This window comes from Oryctolagus cuniculus, chromosome 19, assembly GCF_964237555.1.
Source record: "Oryctolagus cuniculus chromosome 19, mOryCun1.1, whole genome shotgun sequence".
NCBI lineage: Eukaryota > Metazoa > Chordata > Mammalia > Lagomorpha > Leporidae > Oryctolagus > Oryctolagus cuniculus.
The window spans coordinates 49,007,374-49,026,964 of record NC_091450.1 but is presented as its reverse complement, the minus strand read 5'-3'; the positions used below and the strand labels follow the sequence as shown (position 1 = coordinate 49,026,964).

Sequence of the window (19,591 nt, the reverse complement as noted above, 5' to 3'; positions counted from 1 at the left end):
AGAATGCACTTGAGTTATGAGTTCCTGGTGGTGGGTTCCCTGGTGTGGTGACATTCAGTGCACTTGGAGACGTTTCAGAAGTGCACATTCCCAGGCCACCCCTGGAAACCACTCTATCGGAATCTCCTGCACCGGGGCCTGGGGACCTGCATTTTCTTTTTCTTTCTTTCTTTCTTTCTTTTTTTTTTTTTTTTGACAGGCAGAGTGGGCAGTGAGAGAGACAGAGAGAAAGGTCTTCCTTTGCCGTTGGTTCACCCTCCAATGGCCGCTGCGGCCGGTGCACTGCGGGTGGTGCACCGCGCTGATCGACGACAGGAGCCAGGTGCTTCTCCTGGTCTCCCATGGGGTGCAGGGCCCAAGCACTTGGGCCATCCTCCACTGTACTCCCTGGCCACAGCAGAGAGCTGGACTGGAAGAGGGGCAACCGGGACAGAATCCGGCGCCCTGACTGGGACTAGAACCCAGAGTTCCGGCGCCACAAGGCAGAGGATTAGCCTATTGAGCCATGGCGCCAGCCTGGGATCTGCATTTTCAACACCCTCCCCTGAGATTTTTTAATGTGGCCACCCGCATGTGCCCCTTATACTTCTGCAACTTTCTCATAAGGGTCTGGTCTGGCCCCAGATTTAAGTACGTGGCATTGTGGCAAATTCCTTCTAGCCTAAAACCACCTAGAAGGCAGCATGTCCCCAGTCGGGGCTCCTCCGACACAAACTTGCGTGCTATCAATCAGCCTGGGCTCATGACCCGTGCATGTGTGTGGCATCTTATGTGCGGATTCCTGTTCAATGCCCTGTGGCCCTGGCATTGCTGCTCAAGTCTCTGTTTCTTTATCTGTAAAATGGGGGAATGATCACAAAACGAATCTTATCTTTGAGGGTGAAAGTAGGTAGAAGGGGTTTCGGGAGGTCATTAGTTGTTTTTTACTGGGTAATGAAGTGTTGCCCAGAGCCAAGTTTGACTCTGTAGAATAGCCTCCGAACCCGGCTGCTGGTTCTGTCCTCCGAGCCCACCTGCTTCCCTTCGGCAGCCTTCACATCCTCTCTGAGGTCCGTGATCCAGCTCCTTCACACTCATCTCTGGTCTCCGCATCCCCACGGATCCAGGAGAGCCGGCTGTGTTTGCCATCCCTGGAGATATCTCATTTTACAGCTGGGCAAACCCCAGCATGCAAAGTTCACGTCTTTGCAAAGACATGCGGCTACAGAAATGTCTGGGCAGCAGGTGGCAAAATGGTGTTGTTATCGCAACCACATAGATAATCACGCCTTGCTACTAATAACTCTCTAGCTAGTTCATGTTTTACAATTTACAAGGGGCTTCCGCATCCATTATCTGATTCGTCCCTCCCAGCCACCCCTGTGTGGAGTGATTTCATGCCGGTCCTCGGATGCTGGGCGCGCTTGGGCCACTTCCTTGATCTCCCGAGAGCTTTCTCACACCCGTGGGAAAGAGAAAGGGCAGGAATTGCCAGAAGGAGAAAGCAAGACACGAGAAAGTCAAGGGCACATTCTCCCTGGGACTCGACTTTAGGTTCCTCAACTGCTAGGTGCTACCCACTCCGCGGGAGATTTCTGCTTGTTCCTTTGCAGAACAGGTGGGCTTTTTCTTTTCCTACTGGAATCTTAGGATGAACATAGCACATCGTCCATGGGCAGTGGGTTCTAGCCAATAAGAAATACTGCTTTTGCCTGAGTTTGGTCATTAGCTCCTTTGGTCAAGGTCTACCGGCCACGGTCACACCTGTGTGCACCTGCTGACTGGCACGAAGCCCTGGAATCTGACTCAGGCTGGAGACTGTGGCTCAAGTCCATACAGCCCAGGCTGAGTGCTTGCCCTCCAGGCAGGGGTCGGGAGACCCAGTTCTCTGTAGACTTCCTTCCTTGTTGCCTTCTGCATGCAGGCTGGCAGCCTCATGGAGTTGTCTCTCCCAAGGACAGGGAGAGACACAAAGTTTCCCCAGCCTTGTGCACCTCCCACATCACAGAAGAGATTGGTCCACGCAGGCGATGGGTTAGCCATGTTGGGTGTGAGCTGTTGGGTCAGGAGTTGGGAAGATGGGAAGCCAGGGTGTAGGTGGAGCTACCCCATGGGAGGACCAGCAGGAGGCCCCTCTGCCCCGGGTGGAAGGTGGGAGGCAGGAGTTGTGGATACAGAATCACAGGATGGGAGGGAAACTCAAGGTATCAACTTCTGGGCAGAAACCAAGTGTTCCAAGGTTATTAGACCAAGGGCTGGATTCAAGGGGAGGAGGAAAGAGAAGCCAGGCTATATCCATCCTTAGTGTCAGGTCCCTCGCTCCCTCTCCCTCTTTCCCATTTCAGTATCCAGTCTCTCTGATGTTGCGACCACCATCCTTTCCCTCCTGGGTTATTATTGTCTTGCTGTGTCCTCATCAGTTTGCACCCTGGGTGCTGTGTGGAAGCAACAGATGAGAGTAGGGAATTCACAAATCCTGAATGACTACATGAAAGGGGCACAGGAGGACATCATGGGCTTTTGGTCCCTGGGGGACCACTGTAGGAGCAGAGAGAGAAGCCGCAGACACACAGAAGCCGATTCAACCTGGAAGCTAAGGTCAAAGGTCACTTTTTATGGACTATATTTTTAATTTTCAAAAAAGATTAATTTTTTATTTGAAAGACAGAATTACAGAGCAGGTGGTAGGAGAAACAGAGAGAAAGAGGTCTTCCTTGTGTTGGTTCATTCCCCTAGATGGCTTGCAACAGCTGGATCTGGGCCAGACCAAAACCAGGAGCCAGGAGCTTCTTATGGGTCTCTCAAGTGGGTGCAAGGGCCCAAGCACTTGGGCCATTCTCTGCTGCTTTCCTAGGCACACTAGCAGGGAGCTGGATCAGAAGTGGAGGAGCCGGGAATTGAACTGGTGCCCATATGGGATGCTGGTGCTGCAGGTGGTGGTTTAAACCACTATGCCACAGTACCAGCCCCATCAGTATGGTTTATTTTTGAGAGAGAGAGAGAGAGAGAGAGAGAGAGAGAAAGTCTTCCCTCCATTGGTTCACTCCCCAAATGGCCGCTATGGCCGGCGCTGCACCAATCTGAAGCCAGGAGCCAAGTGCTTCCTCCTGATCTCCCATGCGAGTGCAGGGGCCCAAGCACTTGGGCCATCCTCCACTACCCTCCTGGGCTACAGCAGAGAGCTGGACTGGAAGAGGAGCAACTGGGACTAGAACCTGGAGCCCATATGGGATGCTGGTGCCATAAGTGGAAGACTAACCAAGTGAGCCACAGTGCTGGCCCCGGTCTTCCATCTACCGATTCACTCCCTAAATGCCCACAACCGCCAGGGCTGGGCCATGACAAAGCCAGGAGCCTTGAACTCTATCCAGGTTTCCCATATAGGTGATAGGGAACCAAATACTTGAGCCATCAAGTGCTGCCTCCCAGTGTGTGCATCGGCAGGAAGCTGGATGGGAGACAGAGGATCCAGGACTTAAACCAAGCCCTCCAGTATGGGATGCAGGCCTCCTAAGTGGCCCGTCACATGTCCCAAATGTGTACCTACCGCACAAATGGCTGTCCCAGTTATTCCCTCGTTAATCCATTGTCCATTCAAGATGCATCCTGGGAAGGCAAAGTACAAAGTGACTCCTTAAAGAGAGCTGATGGGGTTGGCCTGTGGCATAGCAGTTTCAGCCCCTGCCTGTGACCCCCAAGTCCATGATCAGAGCACCAGGGAGTCCTGCGTGTTCTGCTTCCAGTCCACTCCCTGCTAATGTGCTGGGGGAGGCAGCAGAAGATGGCCCAGGTACTTGGGCCCCTGCACCCAGGTGGAAGACCCTACTAGAGTCTCAGGTTCTTGGATTCTACCTGGCCCAGTCCTGGCTGTTGCAGCCATTTAGGGAGTGAACCAGTGGATGGAAGTCTCTCTCTCTCTCTCTCTCTCTCTCTCTCTCTCACACACACACACACACATAAGTAAATAAATCTGTTAAAAAAAAAAAATAACGAAAGCTACCAGCGCAGCTATCAGCTACCAGCTATTAGCACAGCTCCGGCCGTTGCGGCCAATTGGGGAGTGAACCATTGGATGAAGATCTCTCTCTCTCTCCCTCTGTCCCTCTTTCTCTCTTTCAAAGAAAACATGAATATAAGAAGTAAAAATAAAAAAGAACAGAACATCTAGCTGTCAGTCTATGCACAGAGACTGCTGTGATTTGCTCAGCACCTTGCCCTGCCTTGCTGTCGCCTCCAAGACAGGACACGGCTGTCGGGGCAGACTGCAGGTGACATCGCTCCGACCTGGGTCCTCCTTCTACCTCCAGCTCTGCTCCGTGACAGCTCCTCTGCACCCCAGGCATCTGCGCCTCCCTCCTCCCCTTCCCAGTGTAGAAGGTTTAATGAGACCTTTATCTGTGTTTGGTCCAGGTGGCTTCATCTCTTTCTTTTGGAACCCATGCAGCAATTTTCCAGGTGCACCTGTGGGGCTTCCTGTGTTGTACCACAGCTTTGCCGCATGCAGTGGTTCTCAACCGCGAGCGTCGGCATGGCTTTCCGTAGCTTGGAGTGGAGTGGATGGCCGTGGGCAGCTGCCCAAGTGCTGTCGCTCCTCTGGGCTTTCCCGCTGGGTGCATCTGTGGGTCTTCCATGGGAAGTACCCTCCGGAGAGGCTCCCGTCTGCATTCACTGCCTGCTGGGCCTTTGGAGAGTTCTTCCTTCCCCGCCACCCTGCCAAAGCGTTCCTCTCCCTCTGAGGTGAGATTCCTGCTCTCGGCTGCTCCTCTTTGAAGCTGTACTCCCTCACTTTGACAAAACATGTCCTAGAGTAAATACTTAACAAACATATTCTCTGGAGCCTGGAATGCTATTTCCTTTTGATTTTTAGGAGTCTTTTTGTTCTCAGTAATCTCCTTACACACACACACACACAAACACACACTCCTTGACTCCAACCTCCCTTCCCAACATACAAATTATGAGTTTTGCTTAAATTATAGTTTGGGTCTTGGATTCTTTCTTTCTTTCTTTCTTTCTTTCTTTCTTTCTTTCTTTCTTTCTTTCTTTCTTTTATCTATCTTTTTTTTAAATTTTTATTTATTTATTTTTTGACAGGCAGAGTGGACAGTGAGAGAGAGAGACAGAGAGAAAGGTCTTCCTTTTCTGTTGGTTCACCCCCCAATGGCCGCTGCGGCCGGCACACCACGCTGATCTAAAGCCAGGAGCCAGGTGCTTCCTCCTGGTCTCCATGCGGGTGCAGGGCCCAAGCACTTGGACCATCCTCCACTGCACTCCCGGGCCATAGCAGAAAGCTGGACAGGAAGAGGAGCAACTGGGACAGAATCTGGCGCCCTGACCGGCGCTAGAACCCGGCGTACCGGCGCTGCAGGCGGAGGATTAGCCTAGTGAGCCGCGGTGCCGGCCATATCGATTTTTAAGATTTATTTATTTATTTATTTATTTTAAAGGTAGAGTTACAGAGAGGCAGAGGCAGAGAGAGAGAGAGAGAGAGAGGTGTCTTACATCCACTGGTTCACTCCCTAGATGGCTGCAACAGCTGGAGCTGCGCAGATCGGAAGCCAGGAATCTGGAGCTTTTTCCGGGTTTCCCATGTGAGTACATGGTCCCAAGGACTTGGGCCATCTTCCACTGCTTTCCCAGGCCATAGCAGAGAGCTGGATCAGAAGCAGAACAGCTGGGACTCGAACCAGCGCCCATAAGGGATTCTGGCACTACAGGTGGCGGCTTTACCCGGTATGCCACAGAGCTGGCCCCTCTATACTTATTTATTTGTAAGGCAGAGTGACAGAGATAGAAGGAGAGGGCCGTCTTCTGCTGCTTTCCCAGGTGCATTAACACGGACATGGATCAGAAACACAGTAGCCAGGCCTGGAACCAGCTCTCAGATAAGGGATAGCAATGTCACAGGTGCAGCTTAACCTCTTGTGCCAGGATGCTGGCCCTGCAATTCACATTTTTTATTAGCACTATCTGATTTGTCTCAAGACAGTGTAGATAACTCTGACTATTGTAAGACATGAGAAGCCCCAAAATGAGCGCAAAGGACTGACTTGGGTCCCCTCCAAGTTCAGATGTTGACAGTGTAGCCCCCGTGTGATTATATTTGGACATAGAATCTTTAAGATTCTAACCAAGATTAACTCAAGTCAGGTGGGTAGGCCTTGCCCCAGAAGGGCTTGAATGAGATAAAGAAGAGGCATCAGCGATGCACACACTCAGAGCAAAAGCCGTGTACAGGCTCTGCCTACAAGGAGAGAGGCCTCCGGAGGGAGCAGGGCTGCTTGCCCCTTGGTGGGAGATTTCAGCCTACGGAATTGTGGGAAGTAAATTTCTACTGTGGGACAGGCGTTTGGTTCTGCGGTCCAGAGCCAACGCCTGCATCCCGTATCAGAGTGTCTGGTTTGAGTTCTCGCTCTTCTAACTCCGTCTTTGTCCTGATCCACACCTTGGGAGGCAGCAATGATGTTCAAGTACTTGGGCCCCTGTCACCCATGTTGGAGAACTGGATCGAGTTCTGGGCTCCTGGCTTCTGCCTGGCCCATCCTTACTGTTGTGAGCATCTATAGAGTGAACCAGCGGATGGAAATTCTTTGTCTATCTCTCTGTCTTTGAAATAAAAAAAAAAATACAAGACATCATTTGGGAAATTTTGCATCCCATATCAAAGTGCCTGGGTTTGAGTCCTTGCTCTCTCCCAGATTCCATTTTTCTGCTAACGTGCACCCTGGTAGGTTGCAGATATTGGGTCCTTGCCACACAGAGGGGAGACCTGGATTGAGTTGCCTGATCCTGGCTTCAGCCTGGCCCAGCCGCAGCTTTGTGCAGGTACCTGGGGAGTGAGCCAGCAGATGGAAGATCCGTCTCTGTCTCTCTCTGTTTTTCTACCTTCCCAACAAATAATAAAAGAAAAAAACTACGAAATTCTGTTGCTGTTGAAGCCACCTGGTCTTTGGTATTTTGTTGTGGTAGACCAAGCAGACTTAACACAAGGAATGTTTTCAGGTTGTTAATCTCTGTTGGTTGAGTATGTTCAATAAACATTTTCGTGCTTGATTCTGGGAAAGGTTTTGATGGAAATGGGGCAAAAATCAATGGAAGGGGCCAAAGAAGAATTTCTTTTAAAGATTTATTTTATTTATTTGAAAGAGTTACAGAGAGAGGTAGAGACAGAGAGAGAGAGAGAGAGAGAGAGGTCTTCCATCCTCTGGTTCACTCCCCAGATGGCTGCCATGGCTGGAGCTGCGCCAATCTGAAGCCTGGAGCCAGGAGCTTCTGCCGGGTCCCCCCACATGGGTGCAGGGGCCCATGGACTTGGGCCATCTCCAAAGAAAAATTTCAAAGGATGATCAGGACTGGCTGAGAAGCTGCAAGCACAGGGCAGAGGCACTCAGAAATGGTCTCCTCCCAACTGCTACCTTCCCACAAGGCTGTAGAACTCCCTGTGTCCTTTCCACCTACAGCTCTCACCTATGTGTCCGAGCTACTTGGTGCACATCCTCTGTGCTGGCAGATTTGCACACACACACACACACACACACTATCTTCTATCATTGGTTCACTCCCCAAATGGCCATAATGGCCAGAGCTGGCACAGGCCAAAGCCAGAAACCCAGAACTCCATCTGGATCTCCTAGGTGGCTGGCAGGGGTCCAAGTACTTTGGGCCATCTTCTGCTGCTTTCCCAGGCACATTAGTAGGGAGCTGGACTGGACGTGGAGCTGCCAGGACTCGAACCAGTGCTCCTGCTGGATGCTGGCGTTGCAGGAAATAGTTTATCCTGCTGTGTGTCAATGTGCTCCCAGCATCTGTGTCTTCTGCTATGATGGAGGGGTTTCAGAATTTCCCCAGCTACAATTTAATTCCCTTGTGTCACTGATCTGCAGTCTAGAAGCTAAATCCCATACCTGCATGGTAGCCAGGTGCTGGGGACCACATTCTCCCTGCTCGTGGACTGATAAGTTGAAGTGTTCCCTGTTGCTTTTCACAAATAATCCGGCAAATCCATGAGATTTATTTTAACAATTGATTACAGGAGTCGATGTTGTACATAAGGGATTAAGAAAAGAAATATTTGCAATCTACTTAAGTATCTGTTATCTCAAAGGCAGCCTTAACTCCTCCACAGGCAGAATAGGTAGGGGAGATATCTATGTATACATTGCATAGCGAATGCCGTGGGAGGAAAGGTGGCATTTCAAAGTCTCAAAAGACACTGATCCTAATCTGAATTTAGCCCTGATCAGTGCTGGGATCTCGATATAGGTATTTAACCTCTCAAAATGCTCCTTGGCTTATTATTCTTTTTTATTATGTCAATAGAAACTTCTCATGTACAGTCAGTCCTGCCCCCTACTGATCCCTGCCCAAGCCCAGTGCCTACTTGTACACCTGAGCTTTTTCTGTCCTGGTGACCCCCCTGCTAAAAATATATTTCCAACAATCAGTATATCTTTTCTTTTTAGCTGTGACTATGAAAATCCTACCCTTTCACTCAACACATACAATATCCAACTCACGATCTTACTCTGAGATTGGCTTCCTTCTACTGCTTTACTGTGGCTTGGTGAATATACCCCTTCCTCTTACATTGGCTAAGAATTTCACACATAAATTTAGACAGCAGACTGTGGGTGGGGGAGGGGGAGAGAGATTTCCAAAGCCTCCGAGAGTCGAGAGAATCCCTTCCAGAGAATGCAAAGAAATCCCTCTCAGGACAAGAAAAACCAACAGGAAAACGAGCCAACGGCATCCAAAGGCAGCACTAAAAGGCAACATAGAGGTAAAAATGCTCAAATTCTCAAGTAGTTAAATAAATGGGAATTGGAGCAACTCTGATATTTCGCTTTATAACGAACCTGGGGTGGGGTGGGGGAATTCGGAAAGGATGTGGCTGGTGTCACATCTTCTGGGATCCTTATCTCCAACTTTGTAGATTTGGGACTCATTCGACCCTTTAGCCAAAGTCTCTCTCTGAACCCCACACTGGCAAGTCCAGTCCATTCTTAGACAGGCACAGGTTTAAAACACGAGTTGTAGAGCCTCACGTTTAGAGCTTTGGGTTCAGTAGGTCTAGCTTGGGGCCCAACTCTGCTTCTCGCAAGTTCCCAAGTGATGACTGAGTGCACTCCGAGAGCCACTGGTGTCAAACGTAGTGCAAGCCCAGAGGAGGCCACCACTTCCAGTGCTCCAGGAGCGTTTAGGGTTGGCTTTAGAGGGAGATTGGCTTTAGGATTGAAAGGTTTCCAGTCTACGCTCCCTTCCGTCATTCGCAGGTCATGGGGGGCAAGGACGGAACAGGTGCTCTGCATAGACTTACAGGTGGAAACCAAGTTCAGGTGTGTGGAGTGATCTGTGGGCACTGGAGCTGGGGGTGGCTGGGGAGGGGGCTGGCGGGTGAGCCTGGAGCCTGACAGGGACAGCTACACTCAGGAGCTGGGACTCCATCCTTTGGGTATCTGGTTTGTCATCAGAAGAGTGATGCAATTCTCTTTGCCTAACTGTGCTCGAATTGTTCATGCATTACCAATAAAAAGGTATTAACAAACTACCCCCAAAGAATGCTGGGCTAGGACAAGCTCACCGTAAGAGTAGTGAGACCACTCCCAGAGTGGGTAGCTTTCTTTGCACTGCTCCTGAGATGCACAGTGACACTTACTCCCAATGCCAACTCTTTGCCACAGTCGCTACTTCTATCCCATTTTTCAGATACAGTAACCGAGGTCTCTGGAGGTGAGGGCACACTTGCTTGAAAGCAGCTAGGTAGGGATTTGAGTTCAAAGGATTGCTTCTGTCTCTTACCTTCCTTTCCAGGCTAGCATCTGGGAGGGCAAAGACTGTATTTGTAGCTTCTTCTGTCTCACCCCCAAACCTGTTGCATCGAATCCAGAGCTGTCCGGGCTTCAATTCCCTTCCCTGGCAGGTGTCCTGACCCCTGCACAAAGGCAGGAGGTGAGCAGGGCTGTGGCTTGTTATCAGAGCATCTGTGGTCTTCACAATGCAGGGAATGTCATCCGGAGGGGACGAGTTGGATCCATCACTATCAAACCAGATGGCTTTTTTTTTTTTTATTCCTGCAAACTCAGGGCTTTTCAGATCTTTAAGGCTGATCAGAGCCAGAGCACTACAATAGCTGCCTTAAATCTTAGCAAGCAGGGAGGCGAGGCAGAGAGAGGTACCACGCATAAAATAAAGTACATTGCCTCTTCTTGGGGGGAAGATAAAACGGAACTCTTGGTAGGCGCTGCACACACACACATACACACACACACAGCCCTTGGAGAATACAGAAGATCTTTGTCAGGAATTGTATCTCATTTAGCTCCATTGTTTCAATGTGTTCCTTGCAGAATGAAAGTGATTCATCTTGCTTTTGTCTCCCGTTGCCTTTTATTTCTTCACTTCTCGGAAATCTCTCTTCCATTAGTAGGCAAGCATTTTTTTCCCCGCTCTTCTCAAATGGGACTTTCATCCTGCACATGGATTATGCCTGGCCCTTGCAGCCTGATTCAATGATTTCTTTTCCTTTTTTTTTTTTTTTTGCCAAGTAGTGATTCAGAGAATACTGACAATGCTGCTGTGAAGTGGGTTTTAAAAGAACTGTTTTAATGATCCAGTTTCTTGAAAAGTGCATGCGTGTGTGTGTGTGTGTGTGGTTGTGCATCAGGCTGCAAATGCCACCATTGTTTTGTCACTCAGGAAATAGTGTGGAGCCTCTGCTGACTGCAATGCACTTCTGAGGATGTGAAGAGCTTCCTAGGAGGTGGCCGCTGCACCCAGCGCGTTGCTACGGGGGAGTCAGCCCACAAAGGCATTCATTATGGTGCAGAAGTTAAAAAGCAAACCGGCATGGTAAGAGATGTCCCCGGGGCAAACTTCGAAGTGCCGTTTCCTGCATTTGGAGAAAGAAGGAGAGGATTCATAATGGAAATTCATAATTCATTATGAATTTTAGCAGGAAGCTTTCTGAAGAGAGAGAGAGAGGAGAGAGTGAGAGCGAGAGAGCGAGTAAAGTAACAGTAGCCTCCTCTTGGAACCCTTGCATTTGTCACTCTCTACTTTGTTGTTTGGACCTCTTTTTTTCCTTCGAGTAACTTGGTCAGGCATGAGGACCTGGAGTCACACAATTGTGTCACTTGCAAAAAACTCAGCCCTGTGGCACTGTGGGTTAAACCACTGCCTATGATGCTGGCATTCCCTATGAGCAGCTGTTTGCATTCCGGCTGCTCCACTTCCAGTACTCTCTGTGCTGATGAACCTGGGAAAGCATCGGAAGATGGCCCAGTGCTTGGTCCCCTGCCACCTGTATGGGAGACTTGATGACATTCCTGGCTCCTAGCATTGGCCTGGCCCAGCTCTGGCTGTTGCTGCCAGTTGAGGAGTGAACCAGTGGATGGAAGATCTCTCTCTCTCTCTCTCCTCCTCCTCCTCCTCCTCCTCAACTCTGACTTTCAAATAAGTAAGTAATTTTTTTTAAAAGCACAGATGGAGCCAGGCTTGTTTCATCTCTGGTCTTGTGACAACAGAGGAGAACAGCTGGGTCAAGCGAGTGCCCTGCACTCGGAGAGACCCCTCCAGGCCTATCAGCAATCAGTGATTGATGAGTTCCGGATACAGACTCTTCAGGGTGTTTCTTCCCAGTCCTGGTCCCTTCCCACACATCCACAGTAAATGTTTGGCCACCTGGGTTGGACCCTGTGCAGCCGCCTAGGCAGACCCTCAAGTTCCTGCACCCGTGGAGAGGGCGTTGGGAAGAGCCTATTTGCTGCTGGGTTAGGAAGACTGGAGCCCTGGGGGTGGCCCAGTCCATGTGCAGGTGGGATGAGGGTGCAGCTTCCTGAATGTGGCCACGCCCCCAGCAGAGCAGGTCAGCAAGCTCCTCCTACTCCCTCTGCCAGCTCTCTAGGGCCTTCCATTGCCTGCACTTCTGGAAGAAAAGAGGAGGGGAGCCAGGTATATCCCAGGTATACCCCTGCCCTGCTGCACCTGCCCTGCAGGGTACCACACTCCTCTGTCTGCCTCCAACCTCAGTCCTTTCTCCCCACAACCAGGGTGCTGCAGGCCAGACTCTCACTCCCTCCCTGGCCTTTTCCTTAGATATTCAACGGTGCTTCTAAAGTTCATAGAAAACGAAATTGAAAGAGGAATTTATTTGGGTGCAAATAAGTCTTGAAATCCACGCATATGAGGAGTCTTTAAAATATTCATGGGAAATGTGTATTACGAAAAAACTATGAATGGTTTTTTAACTTTTTTGTGCCAGATAAACTTCTCTTCTAATTATATTTTTCCTTGAATTATTTTGAAGTACCTGTTTGTGTGTGTTTATGTAAAATGCACATTCTCATGATATTCAAAATTGCACGTATGGATACACACCACAGACATATACACAGTCATGTTTACATGCGTGTGCATATGACACATGCATTTATAACTCAAAATCATATGCGTATGCATAAATAGCACCTCCATTATTCAAAATTACATATGTTTACATACACATAAATCATTCAAAGCAATGCACACGCATTGTTCAAATTCATGTAGCCAGGTATGTATTAATGCACACACATTGTTCATGTATGCATGCACTGTGAAATCACAATCATGCATGCATACACATGGATACACACACATGGATTATGCAACCATATATGCATTTATCTACACATGCAACACACAGACACCTACACACATTTTGCGTTTTTCTTTTTACCCTCGATCTCTTCCTTGAACTCCAGTCTCATCCATCCAACTGCCTACTCAAATTCTCCATATGGATGGTTAATAAAAATCTCAGACTTAACACAACCCAAGCAGAACTACCGCATTTTCCTCTGCAATATTTCATCCTTCTCTCCCTCGCCATCTTTCCAGTTCTCTGGCCTCACTGAAGTCCCATAGAAAGGGCAACTTGTTGTTTTGATTCATAGTAAGGCTTCCGTGATGGCAGGAGAGAATCCAGAGGGCAGGCACACACAGCCTTACGTCATCACATTACCCACGCTGATGCATTGTCAAGGCCGGCAAACTCAATTAGCTCGCTGGTAATAGCTGTACCAGCAGTGCGAGCTTGCAGGAGGCTCTGTCATTCCCAGGAAGGGCACAGGAGACAAATGACAGTGCTGCTGAGCATGTGTGGCCGCCAGCAAACCAACCTCAGGTGGCAGCTCAGCCACTTTTGTCTCAGTTTACATAATTTTGGATTGCTAGTTTGGGTAGTTATTTCTTTACTATGTCCTAGGTATTTGTTCCAACATTGACTCTTGTGCAATCTTGTTTTTTTTTTTTTTTAAAGAGATTTATTAACTTATTTGAAAGGTAGAGTTGGGGTGGGGGGAGAGAGAGAGAGAGAGAGAGATCTTTCATCCGCTGGTTCATGCCCCAGGTGGCTGAAATGGACAGGGCTGGGCCAGGCTGAAGCCAGGAACCTAGAACTCCAGCCAGGTTCTCCTGTGTGGGTTGTTGGGGTCCAAGCACTCAGGCCATCTTCTGGTGTTCTCCCTGGTGCATCAGCAGGGAGCTGGATCGGAAGTGGAGCAGCCGGGACTTAAATAGATGCTCATAAGGGAAGCTGGCATCACAGACAGTAGTGCCCTCATCTTGGTCCCCAACCTTGCTTTTTCTACTGTAACTAATCAAACCTTACTGGCATTGAGATCAAGAAACTGTAGAAAAATTACTGTAGAAATGCATATTAAAACATTTTTTTTGAAAGGCGGACAGAAAGAATGAGAAGAGAGAAAGGATTCCACCTTGGCTGGCGCCTCGGCTCACTAGGCTAATCCTCTGCCTTGCGGCGCTGGCACACTGGGTTCTAGTCCTGGTCGGGGTGCCGGATTCTGTCCCGGTTGTCCCTCTTCCAGGTCAGCTCTCTGCTGTGGCCCGGGAGTACAGTGGAGGATGGCCCAAGTGCTTGGGCCCTGCACCCCATGGGAGATCAGCGCGGTGTGCCGGCTGCAGTGCTATGGCCACGGCGGCCATCGGAGGGTGAACCAACAGCAAAGGAAGACTTTTCTCTCTGTCTCTGTCTCTCTCCCTGTCCACTCTGCCTGTAAAAAAAAAAAAAAAAAAAAAAAAAAAAAAAAGAAAGTACTCCACCTGCTGGTTTACTCCCCAAAGGCCCCAAATAGCCAAGATGGCTTCCAACCAAATCTGGGAACAGGAAATTCAGTCTGAGTCTCCCACGTGGGTGGCAAGGACCCAACTCCTTGCGCCACCATGGCTGCCTCCTGCAGTCTGGATTAGCAGGAATCTGGAATCAGGAGCTGGAGCTGGGAGTCAAAGCTAGGCACCGGCACAGGCACATTAACCACTAGGCCAAAGGCCCACTTAGCTTGTGGCAATTTAGCTAGTGACTTTTTCTCCATTTGTAACAGGGTACTCAAAAAGTTCACAGAAAACGGAGTTGAAGGATATGCAGGGATTATCAAATAGTTCATAGAAAATACATATTATGCAAAAAACTATGCATGGGTTTTTTTTTTTTTTTTAAGAGTCAGTTTATTTTTTTGAAAGGCTGAGTTACAGAGAGAGAGAGAGAGAGAGAGAGAGATGTCTTCCATCTGCTGGTTCACTCCCCAAATGACTGTAATGGCCAGAGCTGGGCCAATCCAAAGCAAGAAGCCAAGAGCTTCCTCCAGGTCTCCCAGGTAGGTGCAGGGGCCCCAGAACTTGGGCCGTCTTCCACCACTTTATCAGGTGCATTAGCAGGGAGCTGGATCAGAAGTGGAGCAACTGGGACTCGAACCTGTGCCCATATGGGCTGCTAGTGCTGCAGGAAGTGGTTTTACTTGCTATGCCACAGTGCTTGCCCCATGCATGGATTTTTTTTTAAGATTTATTTATTTGAAAGGCTGAGTTACAGAGAGGCAGAGGCAGAGAGATAGAGATGGGGGGGGTGGGTGGAGAAAAGTCTTCTACCCACTGGTTCACTTCTCAAATGTCTGCAATGGCTGGAGCTGGGCAGATCTGAAGCCAGGAGCCAGGAGCTTTTTCCGGGTCTCCCATGTGGGTGCAGGGACCAATGGACTTGGGCCATCTTCCACTGCTTTCCCAGGCCACAGCAGAGAGCTGGATCAGAAGTGGAGCAGCTGGCTCTGCTATGGCCTGGGATAGCAGTGGAGGATGACCCAGGTCCTTGGGCCCCTGCACCCGCGTGGGAGACCTGGAAGAAGCTCCTGGCTCCTGGCTTCGGATCAGCGCAGCTCCGGCCGTTGCGGCCATCTGGGAAGTGAACCAGCAGATGGAAGACCTCACTTTCTGTATCTACCTCTCTCTGTAACTCTGTATTTCAAATAAATAAAATAAATATTTAAAAAATAAAAGAAGTGGAGCAGCTGGGACTCAAACCGCTGCCCATATGGGATGCTGGTGCTGCAGGCAGTGGCTTTATCAGCTATGCCACAGCCGTGGCCCCCATATGGATTTTGTATTTAAAAATATGTGCCAAAAGAAACATAATCTTTAATTCCATTTTCTATGAGCTTTTTGCAGTACCCTTGTATATTCATTGTGCTTGGATATATCCATTCAGGAACCACGTTCATGTTTCGGGTGAGTTAGAGAGGCAGAAGCTCATTTGGAGTAACTGAGCAAGGAAGATGGTCAGGAATTCTGAGGAGTCAGACGCCAGGCTGTGTTAACCACAGTGTCAGCCAGCTGAGAACGCTCTGGTTGAACGGTCCTTAACATGGAACTTGTCCAGCTTTGTAATTTTACAGGTGAGAAAGCCAAGAGTCAGAGAAAACCCGATCACACTGGCTAGGTTACACGGCCAGGTAGAAGATGTGCAGAATTACTGTACAAAAGTCTCTACCTACAGAGGGAGATGGCATGGCAAAGTCCCTATAGGACACTTTCACATTCACAGAGGAGGTGGGATTCTCTTTTTGAGAAATTTATTTTTAAAGTTTTTATTTATTCATATTGATTTTATTTGAAAGGGAGCAAGACACACACACACACACACACACACGCACCGAGAGAGAGAGAGAGAGAGACAGACAGACAGACAGACAGACCACTCTTCCATTTTCTGGTTCACTCCCCAAATGCCCACAACAGGCAGGACGGGGCCAGGCTAAGCCAGCAGCTGAGAACTCCATTCTGGCCTCCCACATGGATGTAAGCACTCAAGTGCTTGGGTGATTACCTGCTGCTTCCCAGGGTGTGTGTTATGGTGGAGCTGGAATCAATCAAAGGCAGAGGTGGAGTTTGAACCCAGCCACTCCACCATGGGATATGGGTATCGTAAGCTTTTAGCCCCTGCACCATCCATCCACCCAAGCAGCACACAGTGGGCCTTCAGGTGCTGTCGATTGTGCTGATAGGGTGTTTGTTTTTGTCTGTAAACTAAACACATCCTTTCTGCACAATCTCAGTTTTACTTTTTTAATAGTGACTTCTTTGTTGATAGCGTTAAGAAGTTTCCATGTAGCTCTTGAACCTCAAAGCTGTCAAATTAGAAGCATCCAAATTCCATGGCAGGGAGATTCAACCAAATTACTCTCAATTCAGTCTCTGTTTCCCAGGCCACCTCTGGTCCTTGAATGCATGAGAACACTTCAAAATGTTCATGGAAAAATGGATTTCAAAAATACATATATTGGGGCCAGCACTGTGGTGTAGCAGGTAAAGCCGCTGCCTGGAGTGTCAGCATCCTATATGGACACCAGTTCGAGTCCTGGCTGCTCCACTTCCCATCCAGTTCTCTGTTACGGCCTTGGAAAGCAGTAGAAGATGGCACAAGTGCTTGGGCTCCTGCACCCACATGGGAGACCCGGAAGAATCTCCTGGCTCCAGGCTTCGGATCGGCACAGCTCTGGCCATTGCAGCCAGTTGGGGAGTGAACCAGCAGTTGGAAGACCTCTCTATCTCTCTTTCCCTGTCTATAACTCTGCCTCTCAAGTAAATAGACAAATCTTTAAAAAAAAAAAAGATACATATATTTTGGTGTAACAATTTTGTGTTTTTTATACACATTTTCCATGAATGTTTTCAAGACTCTTCATATGCAAGAAATTAAAAAAAAATGACCCAGGCCTGCGCCGTGGCTCACTAGGCTAATCCTCTGCCTTGCACACCAGGTTCTAGTCCTGGTCGGGGCGCCGGATTCTGTCCCAGTTGCCCCTCTTCCAGGCCAGCTCTCTGCTATGGCCCGGGAGTACAGTGGAGGATGGCCCAAGTGCTTGGGCCCTGCACCCCATGGGAGACCAGGAGAAGTACCTGGCTCCTGCCATCGGTTCAGCGTGGTGCGCCGGCCACAGCGTGCCGGCCACGGCGGCCATTGGAGGGTGAACCAACAGCAAAGGAAGACCTTTCTCTCTGTCTCTCTCTCTCTCTCACTGTCCACTCTGCCTGTCAAAAAATAAAAAAAAATGACCCAAATAATCTCATCTTTTAATCCTATTTTTCCATGAGCCTTTTGACTCATCCTTGTATTTTGCATCCTCTTTCTTTTGGAAATGAGATTCCACGCAGAGGGGCCCTACCTCTTGGCCACCAAGCACTCTTGCTTTCGTGTCAAACTCATTTATAACCCACATGGGTTCAGTGCTGTGCTCTAAATGGCTCATAAATCATGCATTTTTTTTTAAAGAAGCATTCTAAAGAGTGCTGATTTGCTGGGGAGCTGTCTCTCTCTCTCCCTTCGGGCAGACTGGCAAGCACTGCCCGACTTGCAGATCTTGCTCTATTTACAGCTCTGAGAAGTTTCAGGGAAGGGAGAAGCATGAATTTTAAGGGAAAATCGCTCAATTTCGTAGACCATCTCTCCATGCCTTCGTAATGCAGGAACATGGTGAAAGGCACTGCATTAGAGCTTTGCCAAAAGTGTTGGGCACTCCAGTGGACCAAGGGAACCACAGAGGTAGTCATGGCATTTTTTCCAGCCATAGGGTTCTGAATACTATGCTTGGATTTACCAGGCTTTAGATATGTATGTATGCCACTATTCCCTCCCTTCCTCCCTCCCTCTCTCTCTAACCTTGTTTATTTTATTTTATTTATTTTTCTGACAGGCAGAGTTAGACAGTGAGAGAGAGAGAGAGAGACAGAGAGAAAGGTCTTCCTTCTGTTGGTTTACCTCCCAAGTGGCTGCTATAGCTGGTGCCCTGCGACCGGCGCACTGTGGTGATCAAAAGCCAGGAGTCAGGTGCTTCCTCCTGGTCTCCCATGCGGGTGCACGGCCCAAGCACTTGGGCCATCCTCCACTGCCTTCCCGGGCCACAGCAGAGAGCTGGACTGGAAGAGGGGCCACCGGGACAGATTCTTGCGCTCCAACCAGGACTAGAACCCGGGGTGCTGACGCCGCAGGCAGAGGATTAGCCAAGTGAGCCACTGCGCTAGCTCCTCTCTAACCTTGTGATGGATGAATGAGGCCATCTGTGTTACTCAGGGACATAGTAAATGTCAGGCAGTCATGGGTTAATATCCAAGACCCATCACTTACATGTTGAATGACCCCATATATAGTATTTGACATGACTATATATATATATAGTATGTGGCTGCTCCAATCCTCAGTATATAAGGAAAAACAGTAAGGTGGACAGAAAAAGTTGAGAAATATTACCTACATAAATACGATGGATGGATGAATGGACATTCACCCTCCTGCTCCATCTCTTGTTGCCTGACAGCTCTTTGGTCTGGTGCTGGGCTTTGCCCTCTGCTTCATCGCCAGCAGGTGCCCTGGCAAATCTGGCGCCCGTGAGCTGGCATTGTTCAGCTGGCTGAGCTGTGGTGCTGGAGCCCCTCCTGGAAGCCTCTCATTCCTTCCCTAGCCCCCTCCTGCCATCCGAAGGCTGTCTTCTAATGCCCTCCCGAATCCCGCTGTTTTCACCTGCTGACCTGTTTTCCAGCACAGCGGGACGTTGCTTGCTGAGAATTTCAGCTTCTGCCAGCCGCCAGCAGACAGTCTGACTCAGCGCCTCGCTCTGCCTGACCCCACAGAACGGCAGCATTTCCTAAGTCAGCAGCTGCTTCTGCCCAAGGATTACTCAGGACTTCTGCGACCCGGGTGGATTATGCCTGCTACAGAACTTATTAACGTGGACTCCTTCGTGTAGGGGGTTGGGCTGTGAACTGTTTTCAAGTAGCAAAAATGCACTGGATTCATAAAGAGGCATTTTCTAGTTGAGAAAAAAAAAATAAAGCCCAGCTCTGCACTCCAGTAAATGAAAGGGCCATGGAATTAAGTAGGAAGAGGGAAAACGAGCTATGAGGGGGAAAAAATGACTATTTTTAAATCATGGTTAAACAAAGGCACGACAAAGACAACATTGTGCATATAAGACACTCCTTGCTAGTTCAGAAAATAAAACATCCCAGGGATTCTAAGCCTCAGGATGCAAAACACTTTTTTTTTTTTTTTTGACAGGCAGAGTGGACAGTGAGAGAGAGAGACAGGGAGAAAGGTCTTCCTTTGCTGTTGGTTCACCCTCCAATGGCCGCCACAGCCAGCGCACCGGGCTGATCCGATGGCAGGAGCCAGGTGCTTCTCCTGGTCTCCCATGGGGTGCAGGGCCCAAGGACTTGGGCCATCCTCCACTGCACTCCCTGGCCACAGCAGAGAGCTGGCCTGGAAGAGGGGCAACCGGGACAGAATCCA

General features: G+C 49.2%; 1 long non-coding RNA gene across 1 annotated transcript; it reads right to left on the bottom strand.

Annotated features, from left to right (window-relative positions):
• Positions 1-2,618: 2,618 nt before the first annotated feature.
• Positions 2,619-18,967, bottom strand: LOC138846867 (uncharacterized). Its single transcript, XR_011384380.1, has 3 exons — positions 18,832-18,967; positions 9,778-10,867; positions 2,619-3,585 (listed from the first exon to the last, which is right to left on the bottom strand). It is a non-coding gene; the product is annotated as an uncharacterized lncRNA (long non-coding RNA).
• Between the last annotated feature and the right edge of the window lie 624 nt (positions 18,968-19,591).